At 33.6% G+C, this 27,018-nt stretch overlaps 1 long non-coding RNA gene across 1 annotated transcript in view; it reads left to right on the forward strand.

Annotated features, from left to right (window-relative positions):
• The first annotated feature begins 400 nt into the window (after window positions 1–400).
• LOC123671999 overlaps window positions 401–27,018 on the forward strand; it is a 102,692-nt gene continuing 76,074 nt past the window's right edge. Inside the window, exon 1 of the long non-coding RNA XR_006746210.1 lies at window positions 401–665. This is a non-coding gene — a long non-coding RNA (uncharacterized LOC123671999). The remainder of the gene's footprint in view (window positions 666–27,018) is intronic.

A 27,018-nucleotide genomic window follows, 5' to 3' on the forward strand; every position in this document is an offset into this window, starting at 1 on the left:
TATGATACTTGATCTAGCATTGGAAATCTTGGACTTAATTATTGAATCCCTATTAATGGATAGTTGCGCCGGATCTTTGTCCATGATTTCCTTGATGAATTGTATGTGAAAAAGCTAACCTTTGCAGTATCCAAAGATAATATTCGGGATATGAATCGAAGGTTTTTCATATAATAATAGATTTTAATTGATTCTTCAACGGAATAATTTATTACCACTAACGAACACCCCTTGCAATTAACGGTGTTTATCTGGAATCAAGAAGCCATGTAGTCCTTCGGGAGATCCAAAGATACCAAAAGGCATCGCCGATTCGTATGCGATAAGAGCCAGAGGATATCCGGCGATAGCGAAGTGTCGGCTGTCCCTCCTGCAGCCTGCAAGAACGGTGCTCAAGAGTCACGTGACCGCGAAGTCGCGGACGCCGCTTTCTTCATTCTTCACTCTCTTGCCAGCTTTCTCGAGGCGCGATCCAACGGGAAATAAGCGCGGTGAGTTGAATGCCTGGTGAACAACGTTCTCTCTGTACGGTCTGTCCGTCTGCGAAACGATTTTCTGTGACTTGGTGACTGTGACTCGAAATTTGTTGCAGTTTGTTTGAGTGGTTTCAGTTCAGTGCCTTGGATAATTTTGGATATTCACGTATTTTTGGGGCAGAAAGACAGGTAAGGCGGTTGTGAGCGTATATTGAAACCTTAGAATAGATGAATACTCAAGTGATGTCTTAAGGCGTACTACGGGACCGTTAAACTCGAGATGATGGTAACCCAGGACTTTAAAAGTCGTTTGATCTTGCGTTTGCCTGATGTAATAAGGTGTTCCTACTTGAATCGGTGCCGATTTGACTGAAGGCACTGAGGTTAACAGTAAAATATTGAAGACGGAAAGTCATTCTTGTATGCTTCAGCAGCAGGAAGAACTCAAAGTGGTAATAAATATTCAACTTTTTGACACAACCGTCTACGTAAAAGTTACCTTCGTCCATTGTTTAGATTTTATATGAAGAATTAATATGAAACTCAATATCTAAGGGCTAGAAAATATACATAGATATATGGATTGCAGATTCCTCATCTTCAGAACTAACAGTTATAATATTAGATAGGAAACGAATCGAATATTCAATTTGATTCGATTGTGATTCAATTCTTTCAAATTTCATCACAGTATCTAATATTCACAAAAATGCTACGTGAAAAAATGTAAATACAACATTCTCTATTTTGTTTCATAATCGAGATAAGGGGCAATAGGGTTAAAAACAATTGAATTTCGAAACTGTTGTTGCTACTTATTTATGAATGCAGGTGAATTTAAAAATTATTTTCATATAATATTTATTACACAGGGTGAGTTGGGAGGAACAGACCAAACTCCAGGAGCGTTTTGTTCACGTGAAAATAATTCAAAAAAACTCATATGTTCTTATAAGATTCTCATTTGTTTTCGAGATACAGTATGTTAAAGTTAGAATTTTTTTCAAGTTTTTCTCGTATAGTAGCTACACTTCACAAGATATTCAACTGAAATTTGGCATAAATATTACGATTGACAGTTTACACCATGTGACATGCCAATTTCAATAGCAAATCCAATGACATGCCAATTTTCATAGCAAATCCTCCAGCACTGGACAGTGTTCCAGAGAAAATATCACCCTGTGAGTTACTATCGAAATTGGCATGTCACATAGTGTGAACTATCAATGATAATATTTATGCCAAATTTCAGTTGAATTTTACGTGGAGTGTAGATACATTGAAGAAAAACTTGAAAAAAATTTTAACTTCAACACACGAATCTCGAAAACAGATGAGAATCGTATGAGAACATATGAGTTTTTTAAAATTATTTTCACGTGTACAATACGCTTCTGGAGTTTATCCCGTTCCTCCTGATTCACCCTGTATATTATTACTTACTAATATGTCCTTGAACAATTTGAATTATTTGCATTTTTCAGAAGACTCAATAAATTTGTTACAATAAAGTTTTCTCGTGAAAAAGTTCAAGGGATGCACCATTTATATCTTGGGTAAAACAAGGGAACATGAGGCGAAGGGAGAGACGACGCAATCCAATAAAAAAAAATTAAATGAAAATAATAATTCCATAACTGTGCATTTCAATGGCATCATATAGCAGATAAATCTGAAAATCTCAAATATCAAGGTGGGTTTGTTTTAAAAATCCTGTGTTCATAACAAAAGCAACTGACCATAAAACACATTATTTGTTTAAGTCATGAAAAACTCAACAAGTCATGAGAATAGAATTTCAACTTTCAGATACAACCGTCAACGTAGAAATTCGATCATTTCCCAATTTTTATATGACGAATTTATATGAAACTCAATAATGATTAGAAAATATACATAGATATATGGATCTCAATTTCCTCCTCTTCAGAACTAACAGTATTTGGTGAAAACTAAACGAATCTACAACACAAATCTTCAATTAAATTCGATTACACAACGTGATTCAATTTTTGTTAGACAAATTTCACCAAAGTATCAAGTTATTTGATAAAATATAAATACAACAGATTCCCTATTTTGTTTCATAACCGTCATCAAGTTGAAAATTCTGTTGTGAATTGTTCAGTTACCTACCAATCATTTAGTTTTTTGATTTGTTGATTAAAAAAAATCCTTATAATCATACGTCATTGAATGATCTGCATTTTTTACGAGATTTTTTAGAATACGCAATACAACCGATGCACCAATCTTGTGTACGAAAATAATTTCATAACTGTGCATTTCAATGGCATCATAAAGCAAATAAATCCTCGGATAAATCTTAAATAAAAGGTTAGTTTTGAAAAATCCTGTTTTCATGACAAAAGCAACTGACTATATAAAACATTATTTGTTGAATGTCTTGAGTATTGTTTGCAATAAATGCCACGAATGATCCAAAGGCAGCTAACTTTATTTGGTCTATGAACTCTTGTTCAATAAGAAGAAGTAGAAAATCCAAAGGAGGTAATAGTCAAAACTTTAAATAGTTATTATGATCAATTCACATCGACACTAAAATAATGCATCAAATTTTTCAATCTGATGTTTTTTAGTGTTAGAAGACCAACTTCTGAAGAGTTTGTATTTACTGATGATTCATTAATTTGTCGCGGTAAATTTGCAACGATGAAAAAATTAATGAATAAAATCATTCAGTCTTCCAAAGGTAACGTATTTCTTTATGGTTAGGTCGATCAATCGACAAATCTCTTTGATACCTATACATAATCAAATTAGGATTGTTTTATCAGTAATCAGAAAACATCACAATACAGTAAACGTTGAAAAAATTTTTCAGTAGTCAAACAATCAAATTTCTAATTTATTTGGTTTCTTTCCAAGACAGGATATCAATGATATAATACGAAAACGTAATGAGGATTTTTTCATTGACGAATTAATGCTCCTTAATATTCCCCTTCTAGTCATATACTTTTTTATCTTATTGATCGTTAAAACCACAACCGTATGATAATGGACGTTTCAATGATGGAATAAAATAAGCATGCAATTTAAAGTCAATGTGTTGGCTTTTTATTTTAATTTGACTTTTGATTTGAATATTTTAAGTAGCTTATCGATGGATAGCTTTTTTCGAAGGTAATAACTTTTTTAATTTGAGGAGTAGTTCATTGCCATAGAACAGAAGATGAAATTTATAATATAGCAGGTATCTTCATTTTAGATTTTGAAATGGCATTCGGTCTCAACGTTCTTAATGGTTAACTATAAAATGGTAGGATGAATTGAATAATTTTTAAAATATCTATAGGTATCGATTCCGTTTGAATTTCAAATTCGATATAATATTATATTCAATTTAATTTGTTACATCTACCATTTCTAAGCATCAAATTGAGATGAAATCATGAATATTTTCATTGTTTGCCTTTGTAATAATATCGCGGTTTTCAAAAGAGGTTTTTTCATCTACATCAAAAAAGTGTTCTAAATGTGTAACTTATATACTTATTATACTTTCTCCTAAATTATGGAAATAAAATAAAGGGAGAATTCATTTATTTTCAATAATAGAAATCTGAAAACATCTTAAATGTCAACTATTCAATTCCAATTGACCATTATATATGTTACTTCGTCTTTTTATCAAATAATGTCTTTAGTTGTGTTCAATGTTAACTTTTATTCTACAATTATTCTTCACAATTGAATTGACAAACTACTTAAAAAAAAACTTATTTCAAAAATTATTTTATGTCAAAAACACTGAAACGTCCCTCCTCTGATCTGACTATATGAAATAATACATATATAGGTATATATAGATATTTAATTTAAATAGTCACTTATAGACAAACATACCACTGACTAGATTTATATTTTGGAAAATGTTTTCTATAAGAAGTCTATAGTCAGGTGAGAAATCAAAGATCAGTTTTTAGAAATCTCTGCTAGATCAGAGTTCCTAGTCAATGCTCCCATAAGGTAAAGCACACAAGATCATCTACAGCCAGGAGTAATGTTTAACCTAATCCCATATTGCGTCAGGTTCATAAACAAGATCATCATCACACAATGTAGACAACCCTGCCCTAAACGGGTGAGTAATTGGATCACGATACATCCTTAATTCATATTCGGACAGAGTTTCGTTGATATTGACAGAGAAAAGAGTCATTGTGGACTTTTCACTTTTGTGACTCTCGGAGGGCATTGTCCCAGTATCAGTGGTTCTGGGTATTGCTGAGATGGGGGGATGAGGCGACTTCCTTGTGGATGCTCCTCTTCCATTAAACCGACGTGCTAGTATGTATCCTGTAGCGAATCCGGCTGTACACCCAATAAAAAGACGTACTAATTCTCTAATCATGTGATTATCCATCGTTTAATATGTTGAGGGGCGTAACGGAAGATAACAATAACTAGAATTTGTTTCTTTCTGTATCAGGACAGGTTATTTGTTTGTTTGGGCTCTACTGCTTCTATTGTTAACTTTTATTCGACAATTATTCTTGACAATTGAATTGACAAACTACTTCAAAAAAACTTATGTCAAAAACTATTTTATGTCGAAAACACTGAAACGTCCCTCCTCTGATCTAACTATATGAAATAATACATATAGTACAGAGTGAAGAGCAACAATATATGATATTTTGGCAATTATTAAACTCGAAAACCAAAGCAGAATTATTTCCTGAAGTAGGTACATCTATTTCTATGTATAGCAATGGAGATGGAAGGCATGTTCAATATAGTACTAGAACCAGTTATTGAAGACGTTAACCTCGACATTAAGTTATTTGCTACATTCATCCGATTTCGCATCAAATTTTCAATGTATCCTTCTGCCACTTCAGAAGATTTTCATCCCAGAACCCTTGGATCTGGGGACACATTACCCGAAAACAGAGTCAGAAACATATAGTTCGGGATTATCAAGAGTTATCGGCCATTGTACGTTTTCAAATTGTCAATAGTCTGTTCGGAAATAACGAAAGAACTTTGCTAGCAAAAAAGCAGCTAGCAAAAAGAAATTCAAGAGCTGATTTCTTTTGTTACAGATTCATAAGCTAATTTTGTATCTTAGTATGTCATTCAAAATATTAAATATTCAGGAGAATTTTCTTTCGTCCATATTATCATCAGTTCTAAATAAATGTACTGAAAAACTTAGACCGTAACATTGAAAGGACATTGTTATAAGGAATTTCATTTTTTCTCATGAATGATTAGTATTATTATAACATTCACCGTTTCGAACAGTTATCACATCATTAAAATTCGAATTGTATAGAACATGTTTATTAATAATTTCATTGGGTTGCTATTAGTTGTGCAACTGCTAATTTCATGACATGTTATTTATTCACCCATAATGATATCTCACTAATTATTTCATAATTCTGTGGAATATTTATGGTTATTTTACTAGGATTTTATCCTATGCGATATCCATAGAAGGTGAAAATTCGCGAGAATTATTTTATCGTTGAATGATTCCTAGTGCCCAAAATGCTGCTAACTTTTTCAGTTTTATTCCCATTCTTCCTTTGAATGAAAATTTAATCACTAAAAATTGTATTAAAAGAAAATTTAGCTTTTTAGCACCAATACAGAATGCTTTACCATTTAGTCATCTGACCAGCAAGAAACACGATAACTAAAATTTTCAGGGTAGGTTCAGATCTCTAATGCCGCGGTTGAGTTCCTTCCATCATAATCATTGAAGGCCGAATATCAAGAATAACCTAATATTTCCCAAAAAATCAACCGAGATAAAGATTTTCGTGTATATGAAAAGTAACAATTTCTTTCTATACAAGCAGAATTTGGTGTGGATCGCTTCATCAGAGCCTTGAAAAATTCGAGCAGAATATAGAAATATACCATACTGAATATTTCCGTAGGAACAGCTCAGACTAAGTTTTGTATATGTGAGATAATCACTATAGAATGTTCATGCCTAATTTTAGGAGGAAAGTACCTATCCTCCGAAGTTCTCATCTAGAAGAACTGACCTACAACAAGGACGTCGTCATATTACATCTCATGATGAGAGAGGTCTCACAAAAACCTAGGAGAGTCGGGATTGAAAATATAAAGGCTCCTGACGCAAATTTTGTGAGTGTCGAATTTTCACATTTAAGTTATACATATTGCGATTAACTATCAATTATTGTGGTATAATTTTATCAAATATTTGGAAAGGTCAAAAGATTTGATTAAATAATACCACAATGCAAAAATATCAACGGTAAGAACCCTTGATATTTTTGCAGCTAACTTTCTGGGACCGTATTCTCGACAAGTGATCTTTCAAAACGTATACGTACTTTCAGTGCTCTCAACACTGAATGAACGTATACGTTTTGAAAGATCACTCGTCGAGAATACGGTCCCTGGCCAGTATTAATCGGAGAATATCTTCAGACATAACTTGAAAATCTGATAATACCAGTATTACAAGTGAGACTTGAATTCTATTTATTATCGTCATTCTATGAATTTTAATTTAATGACTTCTTATTGCATGGAATTAACGCTTCCGGCTTCATCCTTCGAAATGTTAGGCATATGTACCTAAAGTAATATTGATATAAGTAGGAACGTTTTGGTAGAAGAGTCTATCTGTGTTTCTTGAAATTCGCAATGAAATATTATAACGATTTTTCGAATATCTAGATAGAAGAAGTAAAAGCATGATCTGAACGTTCTGATAATTCCTTGACATTTACAACCAGATCGACCGTTAATATATGACTTCTAAAGAATGCAGCTTGAGGTAGGTGTAAAGTGATCGATTGCAAGTTTAAGAGCATCAACAATGAATATAGGAATTCAGAATCATATAGAAGCTTGAATAATGAGACTGAGACATATCAGAATATCGATGAAAGTTTCCAGATAACATTTTTGAAATGGAAAACATTAAGAATATTATCCAATGATAGCATGATGCCATTTTTTATGATAATGCTATTTCAGAAGATTGGATATAATATCTTGAATGGAAGGCTAAGATGAGACAATAACCCTCACTCGTCACTCAAATAAATAAATAGGACACAGTAGGTACACAGTTACAAAGTCTGCACAGAAGACAACCAGTTCTCTCAACTCGTGCAAGCTCTTAGCTACTGAAAGCCTAGGAGAGTAGGAGATTGAGGACAGCAAACATTGAAAATTATTGAAAAAAATTTATTGAATAATTTATATTGAAAGTGCGATTTCGATAGGTGTGAATTCAAACAGTGTGATTGAGTTTCTTTACTTTCATCTCGAGATCGAGAGACTAAAAATGATAAAAGAAAATTATTCACATATAAATTGATTAATAGGAAATGGTCGGAGGAAAAAAAAATCTCTTCAACTCGTAGCCAACGTTTCGATGTTTTTGATATCATCAGGAAAAACCAACACAATCTTGATAATCAAATGAATTTAGCCAAAAAATTAACTTCCTGAAGTCAAGATGAATAATTATACTTTTTTCGAGAGATTTGAAACAGTATGAAAACAGTAGAAAAGTCATTTTCAATACTTCTCCATAATAATTTACAGAAACAATTAGTAATTTTATCATAATTCAAGTGAGTTGCAGAAAACTTATTATATTGTGAAGTTCATCTCATTATTTTCGAATAATAATCTTCAAAATGAATACTTTAGAGTTTTCGCCGTTTAACAAATTAGAATATAGGGTGTAAACCTCGGGTGTAATAGACTTGTCGTGAAATATTTAGGGAAATGCTTTTACAGGTCATATTCAACAAAAAATGTTATTAGAGCTTTTTTAATCTCATGGTTCCTAAGACATAATTTTTTTCTATTTTTGGGAATTTTCTGCTTTTTTCTCTGCTCTGAGAAATACTGCATATGTCCGATAGGATAGTGACAATGATATCCCTAAATATTTTACACCAAGTCTGTTACAAACTGCATATTGGTACTACGATGACGAAGCTTCTAGTTATTGCTTGACCTTGGAATTGTTTTCATATTCAATTTTGGCGTTTTGAATATTTGTCTTCTTCTTAATTTAAGCCTAGGGCTTGTAAATTCAACTTTAGTCCTCGGTGGATGTAGATATACAGGAGTCTTTCCAGCGCTTAGGGGGTCTGCTGATTGGTCTTCTGGTACCTGGGATTCCGTCTCGAGCTATCCTGAATATTTGTCCATAGACGGATAATCAGAAAAAGCCACCAGGATCCAATATTTTCCGGGAATAACTGGAAATCCACAATCAACTAAATTATGTGTCAGCACATTTTGGGAGAAATTAAGTTGCGATTCTTGTTTCTGTCGAATGTTTCAATAAAAAACAACTAAGTACTATAACTTGTATTTCATAATATATTCAATAACAGCTGCTTTGTAACTCGAATGCCTATTCATTCGTGACCATTGAATTGCACCCAACGTTACCAACTGTAATAATATCGAACCTACTTTCACCAAAATGTCCTTAATGGCACAATTTTTGCTCTTTTTGCATTCATTATCGAATGAACGTTTTTGCTTTTGACCATAAATTCTCATGAATCATTGAATTTGTCAACTGTCTGTTATGAAATACTGTACCGTATTTGAAAGTTGAGAGTATTGCACTACTAATTAAGGATAATTATATCAACAGTGTCGGTTTGAGATTCTGGCGGAATCTTGCTAGGTTGGATCATTCCCAAAAAGTTTTTGTTCGAAACTTTGACAGTGCGAGATCCAAGAAGTATCTGGATTTTAGCAAGAATATACTACACCTCATCACTGGATTCCTCACAGGGCACTGTCGCCTTAGGAAACACCTCATGGGCATATAGAAAATGACAAGCTCAGGGAGAAGGAAGGAGCTCCAGATCACTTGGTGACGGAATGCTTCGCCATCACTAGCAAACGCCGAATCTGCTTAGGACGAGAAACTTGTAGAAGTGAGGAATTAGCATCCTTGAATCTACCGCAGATACTGGAGTTCGTTAAAATTCTGGAACTGGAAGTCGAGCTGTAGCTTAAAAAGAAACAAGAAGGAAATTATAAGGTTTTTTCTCGATAACCTGCTTGAATTGTTCATGGTTCTGATGATTCGATAAACATGAATTTGCTTGAAATGAAATGGTTATTCGATTTCAATAGAACGTTTCGACTGAACCACATAAGAAATTCATAAAAGCACTGATTTGGTGTTAGGAGCTCCAGTGATCATTCAGTTATGCGACTATTGCACCTTTGGAGACAAATTCCGTAAGCAAAAATGAATATTTTTCAGAAAAGGTATTGAAAAATTAGAGGAGTGTTGGAGAACCTGTCACACTTTTGAAGGTTCCTATGTTGACGAATTAAGTCGAATTTTCAAGAAAGATTGTGTTTTCACTCGTTGAAAGTGAAGTGTTATGTGTTTATGTACTATCATTCTGAGATTTAGAAACATCAGAACAGAAAACATCTTACAGAACATCTCAATTTAAGAACCATCATTGCTAAATTTGATTATAATACTTAGAAATCATCGTCGGATATATCGGAATAGTTATAATACAAGTGCAGAAGGCATTGATATTCTTCCACGAGTTCAAAATTCAAAAACGAGCCACGAAGTGGCGAGTTTCTGAATGAACGAGTGGTAGAATATCAATGCCTTCTGTACGAGTATTATACATTATTTTCTCTAATTCATTGCATTCTTATTGAAATTAATGAAATATTTCCATAAATATCATTTAGTGATTTTTGGCTTGAAAAATGTTGGTTGGCAGAACTGATTTCTTTAAGGCAAATTGATGAATTGACAGATAAAGCCGTGGCGGAAAGTTCGGAGTACCAACATATAATAATAAAATATAACCATGAAAACTGTGCGTTTCTGATATATTCTCGCACGATTTTGTTCTACAAGATGTGGAAGAATGAACGGAATAACCACAGAATTAGAGAAATAAAATACTGTTGAATTGCAATATTCTTAAATTAAAAGTGGAGTACTTTATGGTGGGACATCCTCCTGGAGGTAACATTAAACTGGGCATTCCACTAAGCAATTCTCATAATTGAAAACCTATTTATGAGTTTCAAATTAATTCCTTAGGTAATCACATTATCTTCCCGCCAATTAATTAAAACTTCTCACTAATTGGTCCACGACTTATTGAGAGTTCATTGAAGTTGAAATGAACAAAAAAGGAATAAAGTGTTTTAGGATTCTCTGAAATTTATAATGTTTGGACTAAGTTCAATTTGAATTGGTTTGAATGAATCTCAACCCGATGGGATCTGTTGAAACAGAACTATTTGATATTTCTTTGGGTATTCCTTCTTGAATATTCTATAGTTCTGATTCCCTGTTCAGGAAACGACCAGGATTGATCTTACCATCTAGAAAATAAAATGTAGGTACCTAGTAATCATTTGAATAATTGGATACAATATAATGAAATATAAAACTGCGAGAAAACTATCAACCAAATTTTGTTGCATTACATAAATCCATTTAAATTTATTTGAAACAAAACAAAAATGTAAATTTTTCTACTTTTTATGACACTTTATGTGATTAATACCCATTTTCAGGAACGTTAATTAAAATTCAATACCATCATTAAAATTATATTTATCCAATACGAGGAGTCTATTGGCTACCTGCGCCGTTTAATGGAGGATTAAAACTTTGAGGTGGCATTAAATTTGAATGAAGTTTCCTGCAAGTGGGTGCATGAGATAGATTAATAGACAACCATTAATATTCATATACATTATATTAATATTCATATTCATTATATCATCCTAAGCCCTGATCGTCATTTTTCTTCAATTAAGTTTGAAAATTAGCCTGTCTGAATTTGGCTATTTATATCAAATATTTAGGAATTTATCTCGGATTCTTCTTACTGTGAACTCATGAGTATACCCAATAGTGAACTTTATATTCTGCATAACCTTGGTTCAGAATGGAAGGGACGTCAACTTTCTAATGCATAATGGCTGCAGGTGAAATCTCAGGTCGATTTTTATATAACTATTGGAATTATTATCGGTAACCTTAACCTACTTGTTACACATCATCCTTGTTCGCGAATGAATTAAGATTAAATTATCAGAAAAAATCGTTGGAAAACATCTAGCATCGTTACTTCAAATGATAAATGTTAGAAAACTTTCGGGCAGAAATGTTTGAATCCTAGGAAATATCAACAGTTCATATTTTGAATTATGTGGGATATGACAACTAAAAGAAAACTCTGCAAATTTCACAGGACTGTTCATTAATTTCTTTGATTCTGTGGCAAATCCGTTTATTCTGCTATATTCTTGCAGAACAAAATCGCGCGGGAATATTTCAGTTTCACACAGATTTCATGGTTATATTTCATTATTATATGTTGGTACTCGGAACTCTCCTGTCACGGATTTATCTATTATTATCTGTCAAATTTGTGATACAGGAGTTACTGTCAACCAACATTTTTCAAGATAAAAATCACTTAACAATATTTGTGAATATATGTATCAGTAATACTCGAAAGAAGGCTCGTCTATTCAAATTTCATTTCTGTTTGAACTCGTGAAAGAATATCAATGCCTTCTGCACTCGTATCATAATTCTTATATTCCTAGAATATCTCAAATCGAAAATATTGATAAAAGAATGTGATTCATAAAAAGAATTCTACCTTATAGGATCCCTAGTGAGTTGCCTATGAGCATTTTGATTTAATTTAAATTCGAGAGAAATTCCATCAGTATTTCTGGGTGTAGGTAAAGTGAAAGCCCAAGTTTTGGCATTTTATTATAAGGAGACTTTTCACGGTTGCAATTAGCAGAGAAGGAGCAAACAATATTTCAAATCGTTCATTAAAATAGTTATGAAAAACACCCAATATAAAAGAAAAACTAAGAAAATAAACATAAAGTATTGCTAAATAACCAGGAATAATAGATACTTGTGAGCAATTCCAATATCGTCAGAGGTTTATGATATCTACTATTCAGAAGAAGAAGAACTCACGAAAAAAACAAAGGAATATTTCAGAAAAAAGAAACATCGAACTAGTTCTTGAATTGCAAGGGCTTTTAAACAATGTTCAGTGAATCCTTCGAAAATTCCTGACCATCTTCAATGTTTTTCCTTGAATCCTAGATTCTTTATCGAAACAATCATTGTATTAGAGCTATTGCTTTTTATCCTTATGCCTTAAAAACGTTTTATAACTTCGGTAGCTTAGTCGGCTGCTGAAAGCAGTCAAATCAGTGCAAATGTGTTGAGAGGAAAAATGCTTTATTAAATGTTCTTTAATATTTCCTCAACTACTTGGAATATTTCTTTGAAATTTCACAGGATATGAGTTTTACGAAAAATATAAAAATGATGGCTTTCCTCACAGCTTAATCAGATGAACACAGCTGAGACAATCAATAATGCACATTTTGAAAGAAAAATGAGGAACGCCATTGTTTCTCTTGTTGTTTTCAAGAAATATTATAGTGGGTAGTAATAAATATTCTGATCCATAATTTTCGTTTACTAGAAGATTTATCACAAAAGCGATCAACTTTGAATTGCAATCCAAAAAATTTTATTGTAATGCTTCTAGAGATTTCGTATTCATATATCGGAAAAATAGTGTATATATTTGACATAATTATTGAAATTTTCTTAAACCGGATAAATCCACAGTCATTGTTTGGCTATCAAAAATATGTGCTTCATACAATGAATTCGAGGACTCGTGAGAACTCTTCACAATAATGAAAAAGTAAATCTGAAATTCTCTTTGGAGATAATTCTCTGATACTGATCAACTAACAAACTGTACTGAGAGTTGTTGAGAGGCAGCTTTGAAAGTTGACCAAATAAAACGGACCGTATTTCTCCAAGTTCAATAGACTTTCTCCAATCGTGATAGTTTTTGCCGTTTTCTTTCAGATCTAGTGATAGTTACGCACGTTGCTTCATCATGATCAGAATGTTCTTCTCAAGAACTGTTTTTTTTCAAATCAGTTGGGTAGGGAGAAAAGTAGACCTTCCTACTTCATTCGAAACTTCAAGTCTTCATACTTAAATGAAAACATTGATTTATCGGTAGGTATATAAAAATTAGTACCTCGTTCATAATTCTCACAAACCTTTATTGAATATTGTGAACACTGGCGGTTTTTAGGGTCCTGCAGATATTGATTAGATTTTTCCTTATACTACCTAGATAAGATGTCTATTCAATTTAAAAAATGCGGGAGGCCAAAGTTTGAACTCATCACTATAGAATCTATTTCAGTGGTTTCTTCTGGTGTTTTGTAATATGTTAAAAAACATCTTGTGTTGCTGTAATGTGTTAAAAACCATTTTTCGAACGACCAAAAAATAATATCATTCTATTGGGGATGATTTTTGCTTGTATTCGACATTCAAAACAATTCTCTTGTTTTTTTTTGTTGAGCTTTTTACTTCAGTGAACTGTTACGCTGGTAAGAGTTCTGATAGGTCTTCATTCTCTTTCCATACATATTACATATACATAATGTTTCTATGCGTCTTTGGTAAACTCACCAAAGGAATATGATTCCTACTTGTATAGGGAATTGTCATACAGAATGAAATGCAACCATTGCCAGGAATCATCATCAGCATCGTCAGTATCATGTCTTCAGGAAGACTATTCAGAAATAAGAATAACATTCAAATTCATTTCATATTTTTCCAATTCCCGTTCCCTACAGTTTGTATAATGGTGAAATATTTCTTGAGAATTTCACATTCAATTCTCCAATCTGCAAAAAGGCAGATTCCTCTAATTAATCAAATAACCCAATTTGATATTTTATATTCATTCCTTCATATTCTTACTTGTTTATATGTTTTGACTCCTTCAAGAAATGGAAGTAGTGGGTGCAGTATCATTTGGTATGAGAATTCCTACTCAAAAAAATAAACATCTACACGACATAACATTCCTCAACAGAAATTTGAAATTTTTCACGTGATTTTTCATTTACTTCAATGTTTTCGGATGGTACTGATGGTATTAGGTATTATTTTGGTGATATACTTTCACATCTTTCTACACACATTCTTTGCTGATGAAGGGAGCTACTAGAGAGTGTGATTGTAAGAAACAATGGATCCATTCCTGAGTGTAATTGCGTGAACCTTCTGGTGCTGAATTGGACATTGTATGAATATGAGAACTTGTTTCCCAATAGCCAACAGCCCAACAAAACCCTTGAAGTAGTCAGAAATAATCAATAATATTTTCACAGTTTAATTTTGGTATGCGAATAATCAGAAAATAGCTTAAACATGTATACAAACAAAATAATCATGTCTAGAAAACGATGCTGATACAGAAATAGAGTTGTGATACTCATTCGATGGTTCTTTTTTGGTATATTATTTATTATTAGATCTTTTTGAAAATGTATGTTTACAAATGTTGAAATAATCGGATAATAGGTGAATATTCACCAGGAATAAACAATTAATTGAGTATGGCAAAACTCATAATTACATCAAATCAATTTCAGTGCCTACCTACCTAAAGAATTAACAACTATCAGGTGTGTGAATAAGTCTTTCCCGTTTTTTGTAAGAGATGGCGCCACAAATACTGTGCGAATATTTAATGGTTACATATGTCATAATCAAAGCTTATTCATCTGTCAACAATTCCACACTAACACATTAGTTGAAATTTTTTCGCATCATAAATTTTTGAAATCGTGAAAATGTCGAAATTTGAGCCGAGTCGACGTCATTTGCGGGAAGTTTCACTTTATTGGTTCAATTTGAAGAAATCTGCTGCCGAGGCGCATCGGTTGCTTCAGGAAGCTTATGGAGAAGGTTGTGTCGATGATTCAAGTGTTCGCGGATGGTTTCGACGCTTCAAAAGTGGCGATTTCGACGTGGAAGACAAGGAGCGTTCCGGGCGGCCGCAAATCTTTGAAGATCAAGAATTGGCGACTTTGCTTGATGAAGATTCGTGTCAAACGCAAGAAGAACTTGCTGAAGCATTGGGAGTTGACCGAACAACCATTTCCAAGCGTTTGAAAGCCATGGGAATGATCCAAAAGCAAGGAAATTGGGTGCCGTACGAACTGAAGCTGAGAGACGTCGAACGGCGTTTTTTCACTTGCGAACAGCTGCTTCAGCGACATAAAAGAAAGGGTTTTCTGCATCGTATCGTGACTGGCGATGAAAAGTGGATCCGTTACGATAATCCGAAGCGAAGAAAATCATGGGGACTACCCGGCCATGCATCATCATCGACGGCCAAGCCAAATATTCATGGCTCCAAGCTCATGCTCTGTATATGGTGGGACCAGCTAGGTGTGGTTTACTATGAGCTTCTGAAACCGAATGAAAGGATCACAGGCGAGGTCTATCGACGACAATTGATGCGTTTGAGCCGCGCACTGCGAGAAAAACGGCCACAATACTCCGACAGGCACGACAAAGTTATTTTGCAACATGACAATGCTCGCCCACATGTTGCACAGCCGGTGAAAACATACTTAGAAACGCTCAAATGGGAAGTCCTACCCCACCCGCCGTATAGTCCAGACATTGCTCCGTCTGATTACCATCTCTTCAGATCGATGACGCATGGCCTGGCTGACCAGCACTTCCATTCCTACGAGGAAGCCAAAAAATGGGTGGATGACTGGATAGAGGCCAAACCGGTCGAATTTTTTCGCAACGGGATTCGTATGTTGCCAGAAAGATGGGGAAAAGTTGTAGCTAGCGATGGCCAATACTTTCAATAATTCATTTGTAACCATTTTTTCACAATTTGAAAAAAAACGGGAAAGACTTGATTTTTTCCTTCAAGTTTTAGATTCTGCCAATACCACCCAAAATATCGAAGAATATTTCTCTACGAACGATTGTGAAGGTTCCTCATTTGAAATGATAGATCTTGATTATGGTCACCTTAATACCGTCACTAAAATGTAAAAGATATTTGAGTTTTTCGTTTGGTTTTCAACTATCAACCTTTGACGCTGGCCTTCTACTTTCAATTCTCGAATTAGCAAAGCTCCACAATAGGCTTTTAGCACCTGCATAATAGCCATTGTCACTATAACAAATCAATACGATTTCGACAGAGATATTGCGAGGTGAATGTGTAGAACGGAAACGATTCACTTTAGATTCCCATTCGACTTTTAGAATTCGGCATCCGGCCTAAAGAACTCTAATGAGAATATTGGAAGGCTACCTACATATACGACACCTTCTAGGTCACTGGCTACGTGTACCTAATTCGTTTTTTGCTTCAACTCAAATTGGCGGTTTATCTTCATTCTCGGTTTTTCAGTTTCCTTGATGCAAGATTTATGTCTTCAATTTAATATTGATTTAATTCGTTCAATTTGGATTATAGAGCGCTCACGCGTATCATATTGTGTTTTTTTGATGTTTCCTTTCTGTATGCCAGAGGATTAATAACAACCCTATTTGATTTACACTTTCTTGGATTCCTCATTTATGACACGAATTGATGTTCACTAATAATCATTGATACTACATCATCTTGATGATGAAGAATCGAGTTTGATGTGAATTGGAATCACTTCTCCGTAACCTGGATCTTCTGTGTTATTATAAGAATTGATTGTGCAGGATTATATCTTAATTGGAAAAGACAGAGTGAGTCATACGATAGACCAATTATTATTTCATTTCAATAAATCTTTAAATCCTTTATTTCTTGGGAGTAATCTTATTTGCTTATAGCTAGAGAGCCGGCAAGAGTTTTTATAATAAACTTTAAACTTATAATTGCATAAAATTATTTGGTTGAATTATCATAAGAGATGAAGGTATATCGGATGATCCCGATTGAGGAAAATAATTGATAAATTTCGTATATGAAGGCATTCCATTGAATTGGAATATTCTTTCATTAGCTTCCTTGATATCCTACAAGTAACTAAGCATAATATACAATTGACTCGAAAATTTTCCTTCTTATGTAAATATTTTAGTATATTCTGGTACATTCGTTTTATCCAGTATGATCAAATTCTGACAAAACTTGAAAATACAACGTATTAGAGTTATTATTAGTTATATGAGTTATAATATAATAAAAACCAGTAGAATAAAGGAAAAAGAATGTTTGATGGGTTTAAATCCCCGAATATATTTTATAGTTTCAAACATAATATTAATTATACTGAGAAATATTAATAATCATAACAATTATAAATAATAATAATAGAGATTCAATCTCTATAATAACCACAGTGACTACTGACTGCAACCTAGCTGCAGGTAGTTACTTTCGAGCGTTCTTGGAACACATCTAGGCATTTCTGGTGAAGATTGCTTAAATTAGTGTCATGTACCGGGTTTTTCATCATAATTTGACCCCCCCCTTTAACTTTGTTACTAGAAGAGGTGCAAAAAATGTTTTCAACATAAGTTTTTCGAAATCGACTAGTGTTTTTTAAAATGATTTCACAAAACGAAATATATACAGAATGGGCAACATATTGATATTAACTTCATTTTTTCAAATGGAACACTGTATATTTCCCTATATTTGACTAGCTCTTTTTCACCTGGTTTCAAATATATAACATGTTTGGCCTATCTTTCTTATTCTGAGCACCACAGAGTTTCAAATTTTAAGAACCACCTGGCAAGCTGAGTAATCTGTTTTCAATTGGAAGGCTGCGATAATTCAGAATGCCCTTTTTTGAGTTATCTCGTTGTCAAGGATATATAACATACGTTTGTCATTGAATAAAACTATTCATCGAATATGCACTACACAGAAACGGAAAAATTTGAAATATTTTCGCTTTATGTTTAGAACAATAAAAATAAGAAAGCTACAAGGAGGGAATATATGGAGTTGCATCCAAATAACCCAATTCCAATTTATAGTGAAACACGTATGTCATATCGTTGCCAACGAGATATCTCAAAAAAGGGCATTTTGAGTTATCGCAGCCTTCCACTTGAAAACAGATTTCTTAGCTTGCCAGGTGGTTCTTAAAATTTGAAACTGTAGTACTCAGAATAAGAGAGCTAGGCCAAACATTATGTCATTTATTTGAAATCAGGGGAAAAAGAGCTAATCAAATATAGGAAAATATACAGAGTGTTCCATTTGAAAAAATGAAGTTGCTATCGAAATGTTGCCCACTCTATATATATTTCGTTTTGTGAAATCATTTTAAAGAACACTAGACGATTTCGTGAAACTTTTGTAGAAAACATTTTTTTGTATCTCTTTCATTAACAAAGTTAAAGGGGGGAATCAAATTAAAGTGAAAAACCCGGTACATTAAAAATACAATGAGGAGAAAAACACTTCTCTCTATGTATTTCATTCAATAACTACTGAGCGTAGATATATGTGTGCTTTTTTTCTCCTTAGCCAATCTTCACCAGCTTTTTGCGTCGTAGTATATTGTTCATTTCACCTAAATTACAAGTGAATCTCAAGAGATCTTCAACCATAGGCCATATTAGTTGTAGATAGATACTTATCCTTTAATTATTTGTAATAAAAATACGAGAATATACCTAAACAGGACACTTATGAGTAAAATTATGGCTAGAATCGTTTTACCCTTTCCATGGAGGGATTATTTGGCCTCAAATGCAGCATAACCTTTAAGATGAAAATATAATCTGGTTGTTTCAACGATAATATAAAACGGTCTATAACATTATTGAATGGCACAAGATACCGATACGAACTCCCCCATTACATAAAATTTAATAAGTTTTATGGCAGATGATATAGAACTTGAGCTAATTAATATCAGTTTGAACTCAGTGATTTTCATATTTTTGATGTGTAATTTTTTACAACGTAATGAACTCAAGTAGGAATCCCTTCATCATTAAAAGGTAAATCCGTTAAGACGAATCGAGTAACATATCATGTAATATAAAGAATAATTAAACATTTTTCTCTGAATCATCAGAAAAAAATGAACCAGTTATGAGTCCTCATCGTTATTTTCATGAATGCTGCTAAATTGGACAGATATCTTCAATAAGCTTTTATCTTTTATATCCTTTTTGAATACTTCGAAGATTATATTCCATTCAGGTTCCTATCAAGTAGGTAACCTTTTCACAGTCGATTGAAATTTCATTTATAATCTAGATAAAGAACCATCCAATATCATCGAAAATCCTTTTTCCATTCCCATCTATATTGAATTATTGTCTGAGCAACATAATGGACGGATATTTCGTGATCTCAGCTAACTGTAAATCACATTTGGATCGGAATGAAGATGACGTGATAATATTCTCCTCACGCTTGGTACGATTGTTGTGCAGATGTCTCAGTTGATGCGATTTAGCTGTTTTTATTGGTCGCCTGCTAATTTAATAGAGATTTATCAATCCAATAATCATGAAATGGAAATTGATTTTTTCGGTCACTTCGAATATATTGTCTGACGAAAATAAAAATGGAATTTCGTATTCGTTTCTCATTGAAATTCATACAGTATGGTTGTCTTCAGAGATGAATCCAGATTCATCCGACTCGATTTGTTGCCATGGCCAACTCGATTTCCGGACTTTCAACCACTGACCATGTGTGGGTAACCGACTCGATTCAATTCCATGCAATTTCTAAGAAAGAGTCGACAGCAAAATATATCGAATCTGGTATGAATGACCTCTATGAAATACCACATTTCCAATAATTTCGAGTTTCAAAATTGTGGGTTATGGTCCTTATACTGTGACTAAAGTAGTTCACGGCCAAAGACAAATTAGGGAAATAAAAGAACGGGGTCGTTGCGGCTCGGTCGCATTTCTTTTTTCGCCGGTCTCGTGAACAGATGTGAAAATCTTTACTCTTCTCGTTGTCGGTGCAAGTGTTGCATATCTGTTGTAGTTGTAGACTGGACTGAACTCAATTGAATTATTCGCCCTGAAATGCCGATTTTTATGGGCATTCAGGCCATTTTTCATTCGACCATTAGTAAAGCCTTTCTACAGATCCCTGAGGGGTGTGGCTTTGATCATTCAAAGTTTTTACAACCGTTTTTAACATTTTGGTTCGAAATTTAACTTAACTCGAATATTTTCGAGGGAATCAATAGATTCCCTACATATTCATCAGACAATGTTATTTTATTGTTTGTGAATGTAGATTTTCAGATTTATTGGAATAAGCCACCATCTTGAAGAGAATTCATAGAGCATAGTAAATTATATACCTAGCTCCTACAAATATTTGTTTCGAAACCGTTGTAACAAGATAGCGAGACAGTTCATTTTCTCGAAGAATATGTTCAAATATTACGAAAACTTGTTATACGATTCAGTCAACAATTTAATATTAGAGTATCTAGTGAAAATCTTGGAACCATAAAAAATTTTATTCTTTTCACAATCGAAATAACCAATAACTCCAATTTCTACAGTACTAAATGTGAAAAAAGTCTTTCCATCTATAGGTATCCGTAGTGAATTAAGAGGTTGTCCACGTAACCTTTTCGTGTTTAACGTCATTTCGAAAATAATGTTGTCTATGTCGTTATTAATCTCATATTCTTCTGTGCCCCAGTAAACCACAGAATATGGGATCATGAAAAAAGTGAATTGATGAGTAGGTATACTGTTCTTGATAACCGAATATGTATTTTAATTATTTGAAGTTCGCAGATTTTATAGATGAGCAATCGGTTGATTTGCCGTGTGGAACTGATTTTTCTGATGATTTCTATAGTTTGATGATGAATTTATAAATCATGTTAAATATTTTTGGAAAAGAAAGAAAAAACGATTTCCAATGTTACCTACATACATTTTTCAGACTTACAGACTAGTGAGTTCGACTAGACTTGAAAAATGTTTCCATTATAACTTCGAAAGTAATTGAAATTTGAAAAATTCTTACACTAATGGATTCTACTAAAAAAATGGAAATGGAAAGTGTTTATTTTATGTTTATAGCACCAGTAAGGAAGAAGTTATGGCAACTTCTCATTTCATGCCATTTTCCAATTTTCTCTTGAAACTTATGAGGTTGCGCTTTTCACCAATTTGAATATCTCAAAAATCGGGTCCGAAAATACCTATACCATTAATTTTTTTCTAGCTCAAAGAGATTCTGAGATCCCCTCATTGGATAACGAATTTGAGACACCCGATACATCATAGGATTTATATATCTATCACATAATACTCATTTGAGATATCTCCAAATTTTTTGAAATAAATGATTCCCTAGGAATTCTTTCAAGCGATCAGACAGATATCACAATCATCTTGTTGAACATTTTCTGATGTTGTCGCTTGCCACCTTTCTTAATATATTTTTTCTTCATATTTTAACCTACCTACATTGATTTATGAAAATATTTTGATATACATAATTAAAAATATAAACCCGAGTATAAAACTGATGAAGCTTCAGTAAGGAGAAAGCATTTGGGTGCTCGAATATTTCTTTTAGTATAATCATTTCTGTGAATGTAAAAGTGAGAAAAATATAAATGGTCAGTACAAACAAGCTTTCATGTTGTTCAGCCATCTCCTCATCCAAAGTAATAAACAGGCTTCTGAACCTTAATGATGATTCTTTTCTGAGTACTAATTCACACCAAGCGCTCGAACTTAAGTTATATAAGAGTGAGCTCTTCAACGAGTGAACAAGTAGGACAGGTCATTTTAGATTCACGCAAAGAAACTGCACTGCAATGAATATAAATATTACGCCAACAATTGTAAACTGCATAGAATAATCTCATCGAGATGAATGGACCGTTATACAAGTCGATGAGACAATGTTAAAGGTTACTGACTCATTACATCCAAAACTGCGTATTACCTGCGTCCAGATAAATGAAGAATGCGAAAACTGAACGATGGGAAATCATTATACTGTAAATTAGTACCTAATAACTAATTGGCTATTTCTTGTAGCTGTAATATCTATATAACTAACGAACACAATTGAAAAACCTCCATTTTGTATTTCCTGAACTTCGAATGGATTGAGTTCTATAGGGCGAAACACTTCGAAAGAAGCATTTATTTTTCATGCCATAAAATTTATTTATGATTTTTGCAACCGTATATTTTCAGACCATTTCCTCTATAAGTTCTACAATTTCGTTTAGAGCTTACTTCGTCCACTTATACCATTAAATATGATGTGGTCTCTGTTGGTATCTCAAGTAGGAACAAAAAGAACAAGTGTGGCACTATACTTCTTTGTTATTCGCATCTGAAACATATTTTTTTACATGACTCTTAGGGTTGAGCTAGTACTTGATCAAGATTCCAATAAAATCCAGCCATTGGAAACATTTTTAGAAGATTAATAAGGTGTTGGACATCTACTATGTTTTATACACTCAGAACCATGTCCTAAGGAGATGATAGATTTCCTCTTGACGTAACTCATCCCAGGCTAATTGTATCTTATATCTTTAGAGTCTGTGGAGGATCAATGAAGCAATATTATTCCCATAATATTCCGTGTGTTCAATGGGTAAAAAATCAGGATATCTAGTGGGCCAGGACAACTACTTGGTTTTCCTCAAAACGAGACAATGTATTTCTTGGCTATATGTATATGGGCGAGCATTACCTGTTGGAAAATTGGTTTAATGAGAGTCTGTATATATTATATTAAATACCACCAATACACCAGTCGGGTATCAAAGTTTTAATGAACTTACTACTTTTCCAGTTTTTAGATCCAGTATCTACTTTTCCGGTTTCAAGAACCATGCGCCAAGGTGTTGTTTAACCTTTTCCCAATTGCACAATTTCAGAGCAAATGCTCAGCTATCTTGGTGGGTTCTTCACAGAAGCGACAGGTGTCAACAGGAACCTTTTCTACGTTCCGTATGTTGTATAATCGACAGGACAATGTCCCCTGAGGGAATCCGTCAATTTTCGCAGTCTTAGTTTACTGAGATCTTTCTTAAAACCATTCTTATTTTCCAATTGGAGAGCTAAGGATTCCCACGAAATTCGGAAAACTTTTTCGAGAAAACGAGAAATTGTAGGCTATGTTTAAGAACCGAGTGGTTTACCTACATATGTATAGTAATGACCACATAAAGGTTGATGTAAGAGTTCGTGATAAACGTTCTTTTTTGAAAAAATCCAATGTCTGAAAAACCATTTGCTGGATTTTACTCACTTATGAACTTGAACGTTTACTTTTTCTTTTTCTTCATTTGAACATTTCCCGCTAATCAGAGATATGAAACGTTAAAACCATTGTTAAAATTTTCGAAAGACATTCCGTTCATAATATGTTTTTAGACGATAAATAATGAAGCACGAATATCTTTTTTTTACTTTATTGCGCCTTCGTCGTGCACGTTAACTTTCGTTTTCTATTTCGCTGATAGAAGCTGAACTCTTTGTGCATGCAGAATTTTGTGTCGTATACAGTTGAATAAATTCGAACTGTCGAATAGGAATATTTTTCCGAATCTGCATTCTCGTTATAAGAGCATATCATATACATTTCAAAACTGGGGTATCATACTCAAGTTTCAACCTTCAAGTCATAGGTTTACCTCCGTGGATTCCACATTCGAGTCGTGTTAAGCAGATTAATTGCTGATGTTGACCAATGTTTCAAGGTAAACGTGATGCCAATATGAAAAAAGTGATATGTGAAAGTCGAATCAACAAATTTTGTTAAGTTGGGGCTAGTGATTTAGTCGTTCCAAATATTTTCCAAATTCATGGCTTTTGCATGCTGGTTTCAGGAAACAATGTCCGTATTTTTCAATTTTGAACAAAGCATAGTCTAAATCTAAAACAATTAGGTTCGAATCACCGATGAAGAATTCGAGATCAAAATAAATTATGTTCGACTGTACGAAACGTGCTGAAGCCTTGAAATTTTAAAAGGGGTTTCCGAAGTTGTAATCATATAGAATTTTTCTCAATAACTGAATAAATACCAATGCAATCTAATTGAAATATAAAAACCAGTTGAAAAATAGTGGCAGAAACGAATACATAATGGAATAAAGTTCCTGACTTCACTTCAGAACTTTTCTTATTCTTGTATAAAACAGGATACTATATTTTTGACTAAATGACAAATGCAAATTTATTCGAGCAAAATGAAAATGGTCAGACTATCCAAAAAAAAGTGGTTCTCAAATCTAATTTTGGTTTTAGAACTATAATATTTGTTTTAACTGAATAATGTTCTATTTTCAATTAATCCAAAATCATTAAAAATTGAATACATTTGTTATCATATATGATACAAAAGAAAAACCTAAAAAAACTTTTTTTGGGTTTGAAGTTGAAACTATGGAGGTGTGAGGTTTTGGTTGAGTTTGTGAATGGATGGAAAAGTTTCGGAGTTATGTACTTATGAGGGTACATTCGTATTATTTCTCCATTTTCAACAATTGGAAATACACCTATGATGTGAATATTATTACTGGTGATTTCATGAAAACCATTTAAAATTCTATTAATTTGACGGATAGTCTACTATTTGTTGCAATCACCGTGTCACATGTTTCCCATTGAAAGCTATTATATTATTATGGGAAACATACTGTAGGGTGGCTCCCATAAAACAGTCCTTCGAATATTTCTGTATTTATGAGTTTTTTCGGAAAAGGAAACGCTGCGCTGTCATGTTACCTCGAATAAAGACCCATACCCCATACCATAACTAATACTGACCGGTGTACATGACACTCAACATCAAACTGAGGATTACGTCTTTCTCCCCGACGTAGTATAACCCTTCTTCGGCCATAATGTGCTCCCAAGGAGATTCGAGAGTCATCAGAAAAGACGACCTGATGCCATTCCAATGTTGACGTTCTCTGCTCCACTGTAATCGTTGCCGGCGATGCTCAACCGTCAGAGGTAACACAAGATGGGGTCGATAATGGTGCAGTCCAAAAGACCTTATCCGGCGGTAAATTGTTCGGAAAGGTACAGGATCCTTCTGAACACTCATCAGCCAAAGATTGAGTTGTCGCAAATCGGTCTCTAATGGCTATAAGTCTTAGACGTCGGTCTTCTTCGATTTTGGGCATTATCAAACCACGCTTGACAGCATTTCATAAAAGTAGTTGGATTTCTGTTCTTACGATTAGCGATTTCTCGAAATGACAATCCCGCCTCCCGTAGACCAATAATTCGACATCTCTCAATTTCACTTAGCTGGCGATAAATTCCATGTACACCTGTTCTAGGCCTTGTAACATTAACTAAAAATCGATTTCAGATCTCCTCAAACAGCTGTTTGGTTGTAAAATTTAAAGAACTTGCAATTCAAAATCTAAAAAGCTCCTTCTGGGTGTTGCAGTTTCTTTGTCAGTTAGTATATAATCTAACCTCAAAACACGAACAAATCGAATGAATTGCTCTTGCAACTGCATTTATTCGTTAATGCTTTGCAACTGCATTTATTCGTTAATGCTACTATACCATATACCTTATTTATAGAATTAATTATTTTCTAATCCTTACGACACATCTATTAGACTTTGATAGCTTTTGGAGCCGACTATCGACTACAAGTTCCAATAATTGAGATCATCACAAATGAATATGAGATGCGACTAATACTTGATTGATAGCAGAAAATACTTCTATGCTGATGTAATCACCAATAATAATTCAACTCACTCATTATTTCATTTTAGTAATTGATTGAGCTAACACAGGTAAGATTTGAAACATAACATCTATGTTCCGCAATACGAACTAAAGAAATTAAACTTTGAAGTGCATAAGAATGCGGAATTACCTATATTTATATGAGCATGAAAAGAAACTTAAGAACTGAATATAAGCTAATATATTCAATGGAAAAATGTGATAATAATGAGTACCAATACAAGGACAAGGCGATGGACAAGGTATATCGATTTGTTTTTATGAATTTACGTGTCCAAGTCTAAAAACAAAATTATATGGTGTGGTGAAGTTCAAAGATGTAATCCTTCCATTGTCAGCGAAATAAAAAAAATTAGAAAAAATTTTAGTGAGAAGAAGCCAGGTTAATTCAACATTGCAAAACAGGCCAATTGAAAAGTCCCCGGTCTACCATAGTAAAACAAATTTTTTTGGGAGAATTCGATTTTATTATTCAACATAGTTGCCTCCGAGGGCGATACAGCTATTAGAGCGATCTTCCAACTTTTCGATACTATTTTTGTAGTACGATTGGTTTTTCGCTTCAGAATAGGCCTCCGTTCCGGTGATTACTTCTTCATTGACACTGAATTCCTTTCCAGCGAGCATTCTTTTAAACTCTGAGAACAGGAAAAAGTCGTTGGGGGCCAGATCTGGCGAATACGGTGGATGCAGAAGCAATTTGAAGCCCAATTCATGCAACTTTGCCATTGTTTTCATTGATTTGTAACACGCCGCATTGTCTTGATGAAACAGCACTTTTTTTTTTCTTCAAAAGGGGGCGTTTTTCAACGATTTCATCCTTTAAACGATCCAATAACGCTATTGAATAATCGCTGTTGATGGTCTTGACCTTTTGGAGGTAATCAATGAGTATTATACTATTCGCATCCTAGCATACTGATGCCATAA

The sequence above is a fragment of the Harmonia axyridis genome, chromosome 2, assembly GCF_914767665.1.
Source record: "Harmonia axyridis chromosome 2, icHarAxyr1.1, whole genome shotgun sequence".
Taxonomy (NCBI): domain Eukaryota; kingdom Metazoa; phylum Arthropoda; class Insecta; order Coleoptera; family Coccinellidae; genus Harmonia; species Harmonia axyridis.